We start from the raw sequence: 17,226 nt of genomic DNA, 5'->3' as shown, positions 1-17,226 counted from the left end.
GCATCGGCGAGGAAGAAACTGACTCAGCTGGGGATATCATCCTTTGTGGTTTACCCCGCGGTAGTGAAAGTTACTCACCGAGGGAAGATTTCTCACCTCGAGACACCGGCGGAGGTTGAAAAGTTCGTTCTCAATCTGGATCCCGCCACAAAGTCTTCTTTGAAGAAAGATGTAGCGGTTGCGTCACGAGAATCCGAGGTGAACGAGGATGAATCTGCAGTTCCTATGGAGGACTTTGCTAAGAAAATTTGATAGTCTCTTCATCCTAGAAATGGCCGAGTCAGATGTTGACGGACGAGCCGGACGGCTAGGGTGGCCGCGTATCCAAAGGCTGTTCTTTGAGGGCAGATAGAAGAGTGTGTTCTAACTCTTTGTTTACTGCCCATTTTGTTTTTGTCATTGTTCTTATTTTTGTTGTTTTGTTCTATGCACATTTGAAATCAGTGGACGTGCATCGCTTTCAAAATAGATATTTTAAAGTGATATCTGCCTCTTCGGCTGTTAACAAAACTAAAGGGCTACTGATAGTTATTAAACATAATAGTGGTTTTTCAATTATAAGAACCGGTGGAGATACAGAAGGCCGAATCATTTATGCTGTTGTTTCCTTAAATGATAATAATTATGCTTTTATGTCTGAATTAAAATCCGCCGTGGATTGCATGAGTAGTAATAAAGCCCCTGGGCTAGATGGGATTCCCCCAGAGTTACTGAAGACATTATGGGACATAATAGCGCCCTTGATTCTTAATTCTCTTAACTTTGCGTTAGAAAAAGGGGCTTTACATAGGGACCAAACTACAGCTTTAATAACTTTGCTGCTGAAGAAAGTAAGGATTCACTTGAATGCTCTAGTTACAGGCCAATTAGCCTTCTATCCACAGATTCAAAGCTGTTGGCAAAGGTCCTGGCCTTAAGATTGGATCGATGTATAGGAGACCTGATTACCGATCAATCAGGTTTTCTAAGGGGGAGATTTGCTGCAGACAATATACGTAGGCTTCTGCATATTATTCAACAAGCAGACTCATATACAGCTTCCTCTGCAATCCTTTCTCTGGATAAATCTGTAATAAATAAAGAAAAAACAGCAAACACAAACTATGCAAAAACGACACTTAGTGACCGAATTCGCTCACATGTTTTAATTCAACTGGACTATATTTGTGGACTAATGTAGGGAGTAGTGAATGAGGGTGTAGTTGGCGATTTTAAACATAGCAATTGTTTTTTAATCTTCATAGCACTCCATATACCAAGGGTACAAAACCCAGAGGAGCATGTTCTCAGTCCAAAGACATGTATGGCTCTTTATTGTCAGGGCAGTGAGCCGTGTGAAAACCGGAGGAGTGTTGAGTCAGAATTTTACAAAATGAGAAAATATAAAGAAAAAGTGGGGGTGGACGATTAGACGAATGAAGGATGGGTCGGGTTGACTCACACTGTGCAAGCCCAACAGCCTAAAACCACTGTCAGAAAAATCAGCATCATCTGATGAGCTCAATGAATCAAGCATCTTGTCCTAGACATTGTACAAAGGAGCTCTTTAAATAAATACAACACTGGTGCACAACAAATCACAACACTAGTGCTTGTATCTATCTATCTATCTATCTATCTATCTATCTATCTATCTATCTATCTATCTATCTATCTATCTATCTATCTATCTATCTATCTATCTATCTATCTATCTATCTATCTATCTATCTGTCTGTCTAATCTGTGAGTACTGAAAGTATATAAAGGTTTTTCAACTCCAAAACTTTTTTAAACATTCTTGATAAACTCTCCTCCTTTTTTTCTAGCTAAATATGTTGTGATTCCAGTCAGCGAAAAGCCAAATTCAGAACATCTTGTTCTTTCAGAAACATCACTAAACTGACAGTGTGTGTTATTGTCTGCACTGAATCGAATGTGTAATCTGTGTATGGATAACCTATCCTCATCCAGCCTCTTTTGTGCTAAATAACAGCAGTACTCCAACATTTCCGGCTGAGATCATCAGTCAGAACAATCTAACCATAGCTAAAGCATATCAGGCCACAGAGCGGTGAGAGATTGTGAAAGGAATACAAAATAAAGCCATCAGTTGCAGAAAGTCCGGAGAGAGAGAGAAAGCAGAATGAATTCAGAATGAATACTGAACACAAGAGTCCAGCGGTACACATTCAACTCAGTCCACAAAGCATGCATTAGTGATAACCTTTCAGATACGCCCATTACAAGAGCCCACACTGCAATATTAATATTATAAGGGATCTGAAAGAGCCTGCGTATGTTTAATGTGGTTCAAATTAGATCCTTACTAGGCATGAACATGACGCATACCTGTAATGAGAATCATCTTCCTAACATATAAACCATGCTGAACTGAAACTATAAAATGAAGACTTTTTTTTTGAATAGGAACGTTTTGAAAACGTCCCCATGAAGGAGCAGTAGGTTGTCACGTCTAAAAAAATAACCTCTAACACCAGTGTTTCTCAGTGATTTCTTTTTTCAGATGGTGGGGAGTATAAAGTCTCCTGTGCCTCGCGCTACACTTTGACAGCCACTTCTCTACAGCCTGCTCCTGATTTACTGGATTCTCACGTCCCTCAGGCCTCCGTAAAAAAGAGCAGATGAGTTTCTGAAGCTCAGTGTGTGGTCGGTGCTGAGGAGAGTCTCTGGGTTCACGCCAGGTCTTTTCTATCAAAGTCCTGATGGAGTGTCTGCACAGTTAATGGCTCACCTTGACCTGCCTGTAATAACCTATCAGCCACATTATATTTCTGTCATCATTTCTGCTAAGACTGTGACAAAGTTGTTTGTTTTTAATGGTTTATATATATATTTATATATATATATATAAACCAGAAAAATAGAGGGTTATAAAATATATAAAAATGAGGATAAAAAAATAATTAATTAATTAAAATTAGTTTGATTAATTTTAATTTAATTTATTAAAATCTTAATTTGTTAATAACCCACTAGCCACATTATATTTCCTACACAATTTGTGCTATAATTATTATAAAGTTGTATGTTTTTAATATATTTTTTTATAAACAAAAATGTGTATAATCCAGACAAATAGATAGTTAAAATATATATAAATTTATAAATGATAAAAAAAGACAATTAAAAAAATATAATAATTTTATTTTTATTATTTTAATTAGGTTATTTAATTTATTAGAATGTTCTATTATTTATTAATATAACATATTATTTGTATTATTAATACATTCATTTGAATAATTTTAACTATTCTTTAGAAGTAACAACAAGTTCAAAGGTGCAACTTTGAAAAGTTCTGCCCAATACAAGTTGTTATTCTTCAAAGTTACTCCTTTTCCTCAAAGTGTATTACATAATACAGCTTAAAGAACAGGTAAGAGCATAAAAAATAGAAAACATTCAAAACATTTCCCCATCTCCACGAGTACTGTCCATCTAATGGTTAATATTTAAACATGTTTTCACGCTTTACCTTCTTGTTTAGTTTCGAGAGGTCATACTCATTTCACTTCAGGTTTTATTTTTAAAGACAATACTTTTAATCACTCCAAACTTTCTACGTGTCCAAAAAGAGCATTTAAAAACCTCAAAAGTGACTATCGGTGGTTGAGGTTTATTTTTAACAAGTTTGTGCAGCACATTTCTGTTCTGTGCACCTGCCACAATCTAATGCAGACTTTGAAAAGAGCCTTTTATTCAACGATCACAGACTATTAGACCCAGCAGCGGAAACACTTACAGAGTAAACATTCACGTTTACATGAAAGCAGGCAAAATAAAACATGTTTATAAGGACCACAGAGATGGTAGGAAATGATTCTTCTGAAGCATGAATCGAGTGTCCGTAGGCTATATAAAACAGTTTTCATGAAGTAAAAATGAGCAATCACTTCCACACACATCTGAATTATCCATGGACCCTTAATGACTGCATAGAAACGTCTCCATCTATTGCGAACGAAGAGCAGACAGACGACTCCATGTCACTAATAATCAGGAAATCTAAAGTGGTGCCGAGTTTCCAGAGGCACTAATTGGCACATAAATCAATCCAAGTAATTAATAGACTCCAGCTTCGATGGATGTGTGCCTTTATTCTCATTCATTTAGTGCCTGGACTCGGACTTCCTTTCAGCTCCGGCCAATGCAGGCAAAAATAGCTTGGCTTGAAGATAAGGTCAGAGGAAGAGCAGGATGAGAAATGCCCAGTCACAGCTTTCAAACTCTCAGATAAAAAGAGCCGAGTGTGTTTAGGTCTTGAACATCAGCCTCGTATTTGCATCACAGATTTGAGTCATTTGGTTTCCCTACAGAGTCCCAACAAAACAATTAGTCTGACACGGAGACCTCTTAAGCCGGAAGACTGGAAATAGCAGAGCCTCCTCCCTAATGGAGCGTCTGTGGCCCAGTTCTGCCTGCCTTCAAAGTGACCGTGCCGGTCTGAGCAGCCTTTGAGACGAGTTGGGGACATTCCAGGTCCACACATAGACATCCCTAAATACTTCTGTCTCAAAACCAGGTTGTGCTCACCTCAACAAGTTGACTTTCCTCTCACGGTTCAGTTGCATCTTCGCAGAAAGTCATTTTAACTTTTAAGTCACCTATACCATCAAGGTCCTAAAATCTCTTAATTCCACAAATGAAGGCCTTAAAAGTTCTTAAATCAGAGCAGAACGTCTCCAATTCATAAAGTCATGCCATTAAATGGTGTATGCATTACAATCAATAAAGCAAGCGATAAGGTTCTTTCTTAGTATTTTTCTTTTGTTTTCCAATACAAATATCGAAACATGCTTAAATCAAAATACATTTACTTGGGATGGTTTTCTGAGAAAATTAAAAAAAACAAGTGACTGTTAACAAATATCTGTTAATGTGGTACGAAAACTTGAATTAAGTTGATTTTTTCTGAGCCCATACATAATTTTGATCAGTTTCTCATAAAACAAGACAATATTATTGCATATTGCTTCCCAAGTAAGTGATCTTTAGAAATGTAGCACCTTCGTCCTTTTAACTTTTGAGTCACTTAGACTGAAATCCATCAAATCAGTTTACCCAGGGATTTCTGCAAGTCCTAAAATGTCTTAATTTACCCTTCAAAAAATGAAGGCCTAGAAAGATCTTGAATTAGAAAAGAAAGTCTTAAATTTATAACGTTATGGCAATAAAAGTCAAATATAAAGTCAAAGTTATGGCATTAGATGTAGCTAAATAAATGAATAACTTCGTACTTTTGTTTTGTTTTCCAATACAAATGTCTAAACATCCTGAAAATACACTTTTTTGAGAAACTGAACAAAATTAAGTGAGTTTATATATCTGCCAAAGGGGTCAGAAAAAAGTTTTCAAACCCTGTTGACATAGTATGTGCGTGTGTATATATACACACACATACACACATACTATATCAATATAATTTTATCATGTCTATATATATATATATATATATATATATATATATATACATATATATAATTTTGCTTCTCAAGTGTCTGATCTTTAGATATTTACAACTGAAAAAAAGACAAAAATACTGAGGAAAAACATCAAAGAAAGAATAAATAAATAAATAAAAAGCAACGGAGATCTTTATGAAAGTTGTCTTTTCAAACTTTGAATCCAAATATAAAATACAAAACATTTACATTTAGATACCATATTAGCACATCATGTTCCATTCTGTTTATTTCTTAAATTTTCTTTACTCAGTCTTAAAAGTCCTTTTACTTTTCATTTACCTTCATAAAACATTTCACCATATTTTAATCCGTTCCACAGATCTCTCCAAAAGATTGTGCATAATACACATATCTTCCACATTTCCTCTGTATAATGCCCTTTCTTTGATCTCTTTGCAGTGAAAGGTGGTGAGAAAGTTAAACTACAAAGTTATATAACCGGAAGTTTTGGAAACCTTAATCAAAATCACATTTGGAGGTGGTGAACACGTGTGCTCACATTGCCTTTGTGTTGTAAATGCTAATGCATCTCAGACAATGGGGAATGACCTTCTGCTCCTCAACTGATGCCAATCAACTATTGTTTTTGTAGGTTAAATAAAAAAAAAAAATGCCCAACTGGAAATGAGGAAAGACTCATACAAATACATACAGAACAACTAACAAAAATTTACATTGGAACATATAGTGATACATAAAAAAGTGATTACACTCATTTCTTTCAGTTGGTTTGCTTTTCAGTAACATAGAGGCACCAACAGTTTTCTAAAATACCATTTTACTACAACAAAAACATGTATGTAGAGAAAGAAATGCATGCAAACACACACACACACACACACTCACACACACACACACACACACACACTCACACACACTCTACAAAAACAACAAAATGTAGAGAAAAAAATGCATGCACACACACACACACACACTTTATACCGGTTGCCTTATAAACAAGTAATTTCAAGTCAGTCAATAAACAAACAAATAAATATAAACTGAATAACTTAGTCAAGATATGTATTATTTCTGAGTAATAATAAACTAAATAAACATGATGCAACAAAATGCAGCTTGCATAAAAATCCATAGAAAAACCGATCCTAAAACACTATGCAAAATAATGGTAAAATACCAATAAAAATCAATACAGACAATTCCTTCATATTAACGGTCACGGTGCAAGGTTGCTTAGGTACATACACGATGAAGAAAACCCAGATGAGTGCAAACAGGCTTTAATTAACCCACAAAGAAGAAATAAGAGCTCACAACCAAGGCGTAATAACATACTGTACAAACTATACCAGATAAAGAAAACTACTCAAACTGAAGGCATTGAAACATGAGCAAACAAAGGGAGCTAATGAGTTCATTAATGAGCAACAGGTGAATAAATTGAGACTGAATCGAACACACAGGGAAACTAGGTCAAACGACAGGACAAACAGAAAATAGAGCATACATGTGACATTAACACAGTACACTGGGCAGTATGTTAATGAACTTTTCATATAGTGAATCAGAGAATCCTTATATGGACATGGGTTGGATATGTTTTATGAAAACTTGCAATTGCATGGACATTTACTAAAATCCCGATTCATCCAAATTAGGGTAAAAATAATGTATGCACTTTAAACCTTTGCATGATAACTTTTTCTGCAAATGTAAATACACAAATTGCATGGAATTATTAGTGAATGAGGCCTGAAAGTACTGATATTTACATGCTTTACTGTGTGCAGTCTGTTTGAGAAGGCAAATGCTCTGCAACTGCGCTTCTAGGAAAAATGAGAAAATAATTATTTTTCTGGGTAATTGGATTTATTTTAGGGGTAAAAAAAAGGAGATTTGGGAGTGGAAGACAATGCACTGAGAGTAATGATGGAGAAACATTATGAGGACGTAAAGAAAGAAAAGAGATGTCAGTACACCGAGAGACAGACGTGGATGCGATCTGAAATCCACCCACTGCATGGGAATGACGAACACTGAGTTTTGGGTCATTGCGTAAGAGAAGTAATAATGAGATTGCTGTGGGTCACTGAACCGAGTCCATGCTGAAGACCTTCAGGTCTGCAGAAAGTGAGAGGATTTCGCAGTGAGACTGTTCCCTCCAGAAAACACACTCCGATTGACACCAGGCCTCGGTTTATAAACCTCTTCTCCTTTTAGCCAGAGAAGGGCCACATGTATTTGTCAGAGGGCACGTGTTAATGTGAGTGTTGTGAAAACGCTCACTAATGTCCATAATTTGCACAGCGCTCAGTCACATGCTTCACAAACACATTTTGTTTCTCTGTCTCTCTCTCTCTCTCTCTCTCTCTCTCGCTGTATCTCAGCATACACCCACACACACACACACACACACACACACACACACACACAGATGATGATTCATGCTGCTATGGTACAGTGAATACAGACTTGAGCATTTGGATTCACTCCTTCTACAAATTAATATCCTTTTTTTATCCAATAGTGTGCCGCTATTGTTACCATAGTTTGCATAAAAAATATTCATAATGTAGTTTTTAGGACCACATTCCATCTTCCAATTTTGAATACATTTTGAATTTATTTATTTTGCTGTTGAGCATTTAAAACTGGGCACTGAATTCCTCCTCATGTGGTGCATTTTTTTTCTACTTTTTATTTATTTATGACAATAACATTAATAATCTTCTTTCTTTCTTTGGTAACTCTTTATAATAACTGCTCACTATGAATCATTACGTAAGCATTAATAAATAGTCAATTCATCCTTTTTAAATCATTGCTCCAACATTAATAGGCATTAGTAAGCAGTTTATAAATACAGCTATACATGTTTTGTTCTTGAGCATATTGTTTCATAATTGTATTTTCATACTTTATTAACGGTCAATTTATAATTATTACATTATTTACAAACCAGTTATTTAGGAGTTGTCATTTAGAACGTGTAAGTAAACGATTAATAAACTATTTAAATGTACATTTATAAATCTTATTTTTAGACACATGATAATAGTTGCTCAGTGTGTTAATAAATGCTTTATTAGCACATATTCCTGCTGTAATTCATGATTAAGTCAGGTAGTTATAAAACATTTAGTTAACTACTATTAGCCATCTGTTTTTGTGAGCTCATCTAAAGTGAGGACTATTTATACCTTTTTAGAGATTTAAAGGCTAATTTACCTTCCAAACAGAAAGGTTATACAAACACAACACAGAGGGATATAGAACAAAGAAATATGTTATTCAAGATGCAAAAAACTGAAACTGTACACTTGACAAAAAAATGAAAAATTAACCTCTGCAATTTCATAAAAAAAAAAATAATAAATCAAGTGTACAGTTGTTCAGTTTCATTTTTTTGGCATCTTGAATAACATATTTCTTTGTTCTGTAGCCCTCTGTGTTGTGTTTGTTTATTTATTTTTTTATGTTAGGAAGATAACTCAGCCTTTAAATCTCCTCTGTAATAGATATGCTTATAAATCAAGAACAAGGCATTTATAGCTGTATTTATAAACTGCTTACTAATGCCTATTAATGTTGGGACAATGCTTTATAAAGGATGAACTGACTGTTTACTAATGCTTAACTAATGATTCATAGCATGCCATTATTATAAAGTGTTACCCTTTCTTTCTTTCTTGTTCAGTCAGATTGTTTTTGCAAGGTTTTGTGGATAAAGGACAGAAAACGATGGGTGAAATGGGATCAAGAAATGACACAAACCAGATTCGAACTTTCATTGCTCACAAATATCATTGCTCAACTTTTTATGGTGCTTCTGTTAAAGTTAAGTACATTTTTAATCTTTCAGTAATTTTTGCTCATTCGCTTCAATTTCCTTTTTCAGTCATAACTCAGTTTTGATGTTTCACAATGAGAAATTATGTTGATTTTATCTCTTTTGCAATGGACTGTACTTGTAAGCATTTGCATTTTAGCCACAAAAGTTTATTTTTGACGATTATATTAAAACTCTACTGATTTTCAGTCTTTCTCCCTCCCCTTGCTATTTTTCCCTTTACACAAATTTACCATGGTAAACATAACTTCCACTGCAATAGTTAATACAAGCATAAGCTCATTGGAAAAAATATGCCTCTACCTACTTATTTGGGAAACCTTTGAAAACGTACCTATACATACAGTTGACCTCGGTTTCCAGCTGAAATGAACACTAGTGGCAGTAAAACATCAACTTTTATTCCTTTTCCCACAAATAATGATAATTATGCAGATTATTGATCAATAAAGGTTTTTTTTGTTTTGCATAGTTCCTTGCACAATACTATGTTATGATTTCAAAACACTTTTATTATAGTGCATGATTTGTAAATTAATACATTTTGATGTTTGCATCACATAAGCAGCTTTTCTGTATAGTAAACTTGCTCATAAGTGCACCCGGTACAGCACTATACATATAGATAAAATAGAATGCTTCAGCAAGTGTTTTTGTTTTTTAATCTCACGTTTACTATTGTTAACACAATCCATCAGCCAGATTTAGTGTTTTTCAAAAGTGTTTTTTTTTTTTTTTAACGCCACTCACTCTTTTTTTTTTTTATTGCCACTCACTGGACATGTCATCCCTGAACTGCTGCGATACATACAACAGACAGCTTAATAAAAGTTGCCAGTTTCACATTCATTTGTTCCTCGGATAAAACTGAACAGTCTTTTAGCACCACTGGACATTTAACTTTAACAGTGTTGCAAAACGCCTACAAATAACATAACGTTTCTTCAAAAAATGTCACCATTAATGTTTTTCCAGTGAGCATGGGCTGACATTAGTTATTGTACCATCACAAATGAAGAATTTGGAAAATGACAGAACAATTCTAAAAGCTTTTACACAATCATAAAAGTATTTCTGTTTTGTAGCTGAAACTGTGTCTGTATCATAGCAGATTTTAAAACAGGAGCGGATGGTTTTAAAAAGAAACACTGAGTCTTTAAATGGTAAATGGAAGTGTTTTCTGAGATCAGTGTCTGAGCTGTTCTAATACCCAGAGGGCTGTTTACAGGCGTTAATAGCTTAACACAATCACTGGAGAGCATTAGGGGTGACAGAGCGGAGTCTGTTCCACAATCAAACCCCCAGAGGGACACTCATGAAGATATCATCAATCTGTTGCTCTGGTCATTGCACAGTCAAATGTTAGACAGTTTTAGGCCACAATTTTTCAGAACTGATTTTTGGGTCATGCTACAGCAGGTCTGGTTGATTTAATAGTTATAATGTATCAAAAACCTTCACAATCTACATCACAGTTTTGGATAAAATGCTAAAAATCACTAAAAGACTAAACCAGTGTGAGTGGACTAAACATGAAGCGTCAATCTAAAAAATACATGATCCATCTTTGCAAACACATTCAGAAATGCAATAGCAAGTAATGCAAAAGTATGGACCACAAAACCAGTCATAAGGGTCAATTTTTCGATTTATACATCTCCTGACAGCTGAATAAATAATCTTTCCATTGATGTATGGTTTGTTAGGAGAGGACAATATTTGTCTGAGATACAACTATTTGAAAATCTGGAATCTGAGGGTGCAAAAAAATCTAAATATTGAGAAAATCTCCTTTAAAGTTGTTCAAATGAAGTTCTTAGCAATGCATATTACTAATCAGAAATTACATTTTGATATATTCATGGTGGGAAATTTACAAAATATATTCATGGAACATGATCTTTACTTAATATGCTAATGATTTTTAGGATAAAAGAAAAATCAATAATTTTGACCCATACAGTATATTTTTTGCTATTGCTACAAATATACCCCAGCGACTAAAGACTGGTTTTGTGCTCCAGGGTCACATATGTATTTTTAAGCCTATGCATGCTTTATCTAAGATTTATGTACCTGAACTGCATATAAAATCTCCATCCATTTATTTTAACTAGTGCTGTCAAATGATTAATCTCATCGAAAATAAAAGTTTTTATTTACATAATATATTTGTGTGTGTACTCTGTATGTATATATATATATATATATATATATATATATATATACATATATATGCATACATTATATATTTTGAAAATGTTTACATGTATTTAAATGTATATATTTATATTCATATAATATAAACAAATATATTTAGCATAAATATAAATATATTTTGTATGTATATATACGTAACATATTTTTCTTAAATATATACATGCATAGGTTTATATTTACATATACATAATAAATATACACAGTACAAACACATATACTATGTAAACAAAATCTTTTATTTTGGATGTGATTAATCATTTGACAGCACTAGTTTTAATATAAAACATATTTATTTATTTTGATTGTTGCTGACAAATTTGCATCACATTAAGTTTATTAGTTTATGTTAAAACTGAGTGATCGAAACGGATGAAAATTTTATAGCAGTTCATAAACATAAACATAAATCTTAAATATAGAATTTAAATTTACTACTATTTTGAGTGCAGATATTTTGAAATAAATTTTAAAAAATAGACACACACACACTAGAAAACACCAGATCCAATTATAAGATTTCCATTCTGGGAAAATGGATATAATGACCAAAATGATAATTTGCATGTCTCACAACACTAAACCCCTTCTCGTAACCCCTGACTCCACAGAGCTTTAGTTATCAGACGAAGAAAGTAAGATTATTCATTAAAGGAATAATTTGCCCAAAAATGGAAATCCTTTCTCACATTGAACACAAATGAAGATGTTGAAGGTGCCATTGACTTCCAATGTGTAGACAGAAAATTTCAACATTTTTCCAAACATCATCTTCTGTGTTCACAGAAGAAAGCAAGCTGAACTATCCCTATAAGAGCATGTGGAGATGAAGCTCATTACTCACCACACATTGTACCAGTGGGACAGCAGAAACTTCCCGTCCTGTTTTTTATTCTGGTGTTGCATCCATGCCTGCAGGAACCGCTGGAAGCCCCTCGCGGCCCGGATCCTCTCCCCCTGCACCCTTTCTTCAGCCCGGTCCAGTTCTGTCACTCTTACTAAACAATCCCTCACCGTTCAGACGGCTCGTCTATCCCGAGCTCAGACCGTCTCTGGAGCCTGGAGAATCCAGTTAGTGCGAGCTGGTTGGCTGTGCTGAGTGATAGAGCTGCTGGACGGTGCTGGTGTTTCTGCTGTGAAGAGAGAGAACGAGAAGCATGTTGAGGTTCATGAATCTTTCAAGTGAGTTTGAGGGTCCAGCTGTCCTCTTCCGGCTATGGCGTCCTGCATGGAGTTGCTCAAGCTTGTCTTGATTGTACACATCGAAAATAACACAATCTGAGTTCCTTTGCAAGTCAAAATGACCCTCCTTCACAGTCTATGTCAAGGAGTTATGAAGATGTCTTCCGTACTAACCAAGAATGGGAGACAGGTCCTCTTTCAACTGGAACGAAGGCTTGATGATCAAGTAACAGATGGAGAAGTTTAAAGGTCAGAGGCCAAGAAAGCTTGCAGATATTCCAGAAGGTAGCAGGGAGGACGCTGAGAGCTCAGTTTTAAATATTAAAATCCCATCTGACAAAACGTCCAAGGGAATCACAGCATCTACGATCAACATCCAGAAGACTTGAAGACGTTAAAAATCCCCAAACATCCTTCAATGTTTCCCGTTTCAGAATCTTTGTGCGGTTTTTCTTTTCAGTCCCATTTTTAACTGCGTTCGGGTCTTTCTTCATATTTTGTCTGGCATCTTCCCTCCCGAGCTCTCAGTGCTGCTCAGAGTTGCTCACTCCATCTCTCTCTCTCTCTCTCCATCAGTTACTTTCCCTCCTCCTGCTCTCCTTCTTTCCTCTGTTGCTGTCTGTAGCCTCCGTTTCCTCCCTCTCTCCTCCTCCTCTCTCGGTCCACATGGAAGCTCCCAGAGCAAAAGGCAGTAACAGACTGAGTTCATTCATCAGTGCCTCCAAAATCACTCACGCACACAGAACACAGAAATGAACAACATTTGAATGTGATTTCAGAGTGCCAGACTGAACTACAAACAGAAACACTGACAATTTTATATAAATTATTATTATTTATTTAATTTGAAATAAAAGTATTTGAAATTTTTAATCACATTTTTATTAATATATATATATATATATATATATATATACACACACACACACAATTTAATAGAAAATAATTGTAATATTTATATATTTTTATAACAAATATAAATAATAAATATTTTAAAAGCAAAGGTGGGGGTATGACCCATTTTATATGACAACTTTATAGAGAGTGAAGTGAAAAGGAGGAATATGAATTCAATAATAATAAAAAAAATATATATATATATATATGATTGTTTTATTATTTTATATACATTTATTATTATAATTTTTTGTACTGTCATTTAATTTTATATAAAATAATATGTATTGTATACAATATTTTAAATATGCATTTATTTCTAAATTATATCAAATTATTAATTAAATAAACTTTTATATGATAAAAACCTTTAAAAAATGTTAAACATTTCTACTTTTTATGATAATAAACTTTGATATTATACTGTCAGAGAGTCACAGCCACAGTCACCACCTGTTGTTTCTGGCTCTATTTGTGACATATACATAATTATATATGTATAGTAATTTAATTAAATCATTTTTATATAGTAAAATCATATATAGTCATAAAAATATGATATAAAATAAAAATGGTCATTATCAATTTTAATTAAAAATAGCAAAGGTGAGGGTACAACCTATTTTAAATGACTACCTTATAGAAACAGTGTTACGAGAGAAAAGTGAAAAGGAGGGACATTTTTCCAGGCTTCTTAAATTCTTCCTAAATTAGATTAATTTACAGAACATGTTAGGGTATGTGATCGTAGATCGTAGAGACAACTTCTGATGGCCTGACTCAGCCATACACACATTCATACACATGCACATCATCTCCCATCCTTGTGTTTTCTTACTTCTGACTTAACCCATAATCCAACAGTAGCCAGTTGCTTAGCAACTGCCTCCAGGGAGACTTTTCCGCATCAAAAGCAGCCTGCCCAAGACATGTGAGTCAGAAAACTAAGCATGTAGAGAAGGGGAATGTGGGAGGATGGAGAGGGAGGGATAGATAAAGCTGACACAGAGTCAGAACATATGTCAGAATAAGAGAACTGCAGCTCCTCATGAGGAGGAGGCGGAGTCCTGCCCAGTTCCATCAAATTTTATTTATTTATTTGTTTTTATTCACCCTCCTTTATTTTTAGAGGAGAAGCTGATGAAATATTCACAGGCTGCAACGCAAGACTCGCATTGCAATGGCAAACCCAAAGCAAGCATCTCTTTCCCAAAGCTTACCAGGCTGATAACTGCACAATATAACAGCTCAAATGGCTAAATCTTCTGTCAAAAAAGAAACTATATGGCTAACAAAAGATGTAATTATGAAATAAAAAGTCACAATTCTGATATTAAGTCATGCTTACGAGAGAAAAGTCAAAATTGACAAAATTATGAGATAGTCTTGATTCAGTAATAACTATCTCATAATTGACATGTTGAAATTGACGAGTCATAATCATGAAATAAGTTGAAATTATAAGATAAAAAGTCAAAATTATAAAAAGTCTAAATTAACACATACTAAATCATAATTATGAAAAAGTAAAAATTGACAAAAAATAATAAAATTATGAGATACTCATGACAATCAAAATTAACCATTTGAAATGGACAAATCATCAATATAAAATAAGATGAAATTATGCTATAAAAGTCAAAATTATTAGATAAAAAGTCAAAATTATTACATACTACTAAGTCGTAATTTGTCAATCATAAGAAAAAATAGAGTTTTCATGTAATGAGTTTTTCTCTCATACTTTCTCCTTATAGGATCTCATAATTTTGATTTACCAAAGTGTGTTCTTTTTTCATATGTGATGGAAATGGCTTTCCATAAGTGAGCACTAACACTAACCTGCACCCAAACTGTCCAGCTGGGCACATGGCGTTTTCAAGTTGGCCAATATTGTTGTGATTTGAGTGCTGGTTGTCAAGAGAAGATCTTTTCTAACTATAAGCTAGAAAATACTGTCAATAATGAATGAGCTTTTTGATGTCACGCTCTGAAAATGTGAATGGAGAGCAAGCGTCACAAAGTGAGGAAACATGTCAGAGTGTGTTGAGCCTGAGGACTGAGATCCTCCTCATAGAGAACGAGTGCTTGTGTGAGTGAATGCGTGTGTGTCCGGCTCCCTCCGAGAGATTCACAAACCATGTAGGCCTCAGAAAATGACTGTCACTTCATCCTAGCGCTCGCTCTACCCGAGGCTCTCCAAACAAACTCAAGCGTCCTGAAACTGAGCTAACTGCTGATGCTCAGAGACCGTCTGAGTCGCCTTTGAGGATTGGGGCAATTATATTTTGACTGACATGTGGAAGTGGATTATCCTGAGAAATCCAAACAGAATGAAGTCATAATGAGATAAAAACAGCAGCGCTGCGTGCCATAAGGTGATCTTTACAGTCAATGACTTATTGATTTCCTTAGACACAGGAATAATTAGTAACAATTAAAAGAAGCTTTACTATCTTACGCACCGATTTACAGACGTATTAATCAATAGAAGAGCAACAAGCTCATGATCCGCACCCATACCATTAACCCATTAACAGCATTGAATTATATTGGCTTGTTCAATTGACTGTAAACTGACTACAATGTAAAAAGATTGCTGTAAATTTTACAGTAACTTACTGGCAGCTGGATACAGTATAATAATGGCCTTACTGTTTTTTTAATTTACAGTATTATTACTGTATTTTAATTTACGGTAGTATTACCGTATTTTAATTTACAGTATCAGTGCTGTAGTATCTTACTGTACATATTACAGTAAAATACTGTTCAATTTACAAAACTCGGTAACAGTGTACAGTGTACTATATGGACATCCTGCTTACACATACAGCACACACACACACACACACACACACACACACACACACACACAGGTGTTTAACAGATACATTTATTTGTTTGTTCAGTTAATGATTGATTCAGGTGCATGCTGCAGGAATACATTATTCACAAGTTGTTCTGCGTCATGTTCAATCATTTTCAATAACCTGTTCTGTATGGAGAGCCAGAAATATGACATGCCAACTGCGTTCTTGCGCCGTCTGCTGGCTTTGTTATGAACTGCACACGTGTGATGGAAATCGTACAGCATTTTGGATTTGCACAGAAAATGTAAACATTGTGTTGTATTTTTGCAATTAAACATATGATCATGTTTCTATATATGATCAGAGGGCACCCAGCATAAAAAAGTGTTATTTTAGAATCAATTAATATTTATTTATTTATTATTAGATTTTATTAATACTTAGAATTAGTTTTTATTTCTATATATTAAATTTTCAGCAATTTCAAAACTGGGTTTTCCAAACACACACACACACACACACACACACACACAGATATATATATATATACACACACACACACACACACACACACACACAGATATATATATATATATACACACACACACACATTTACTATCTAAACACATGGGGACATTACATAGGCGTAATGGTTTTTATACTGTACAAACTGTATGTGATATTGACCAACACCTAAACTTAGCCCTCACAGGAGACTCTGTGCATTTTTACAATTTTTAAAAAAACGTTGTTTAGTTTATTTTTAAACCCGTTTTACAAATGAGGACGTCCCCAAAGAGAGGTTTTTGGAGATTTTGTCAGGTTTACCTCACTTTTG

This window comes from Barbus barbus (assembly GCF_936440315.1).
Source record: "Barbus barbus genome assembly, chromosome: 23".
Taxonomy (NCBI): Eukaryota; Metazoa; Chordata; class Actinopteri; order Cypriniformes; family Cyprinidae; genus Barbus; species Barbus barbus.
Note: the sequence above shows the minus strand (reverse complement) of the source record.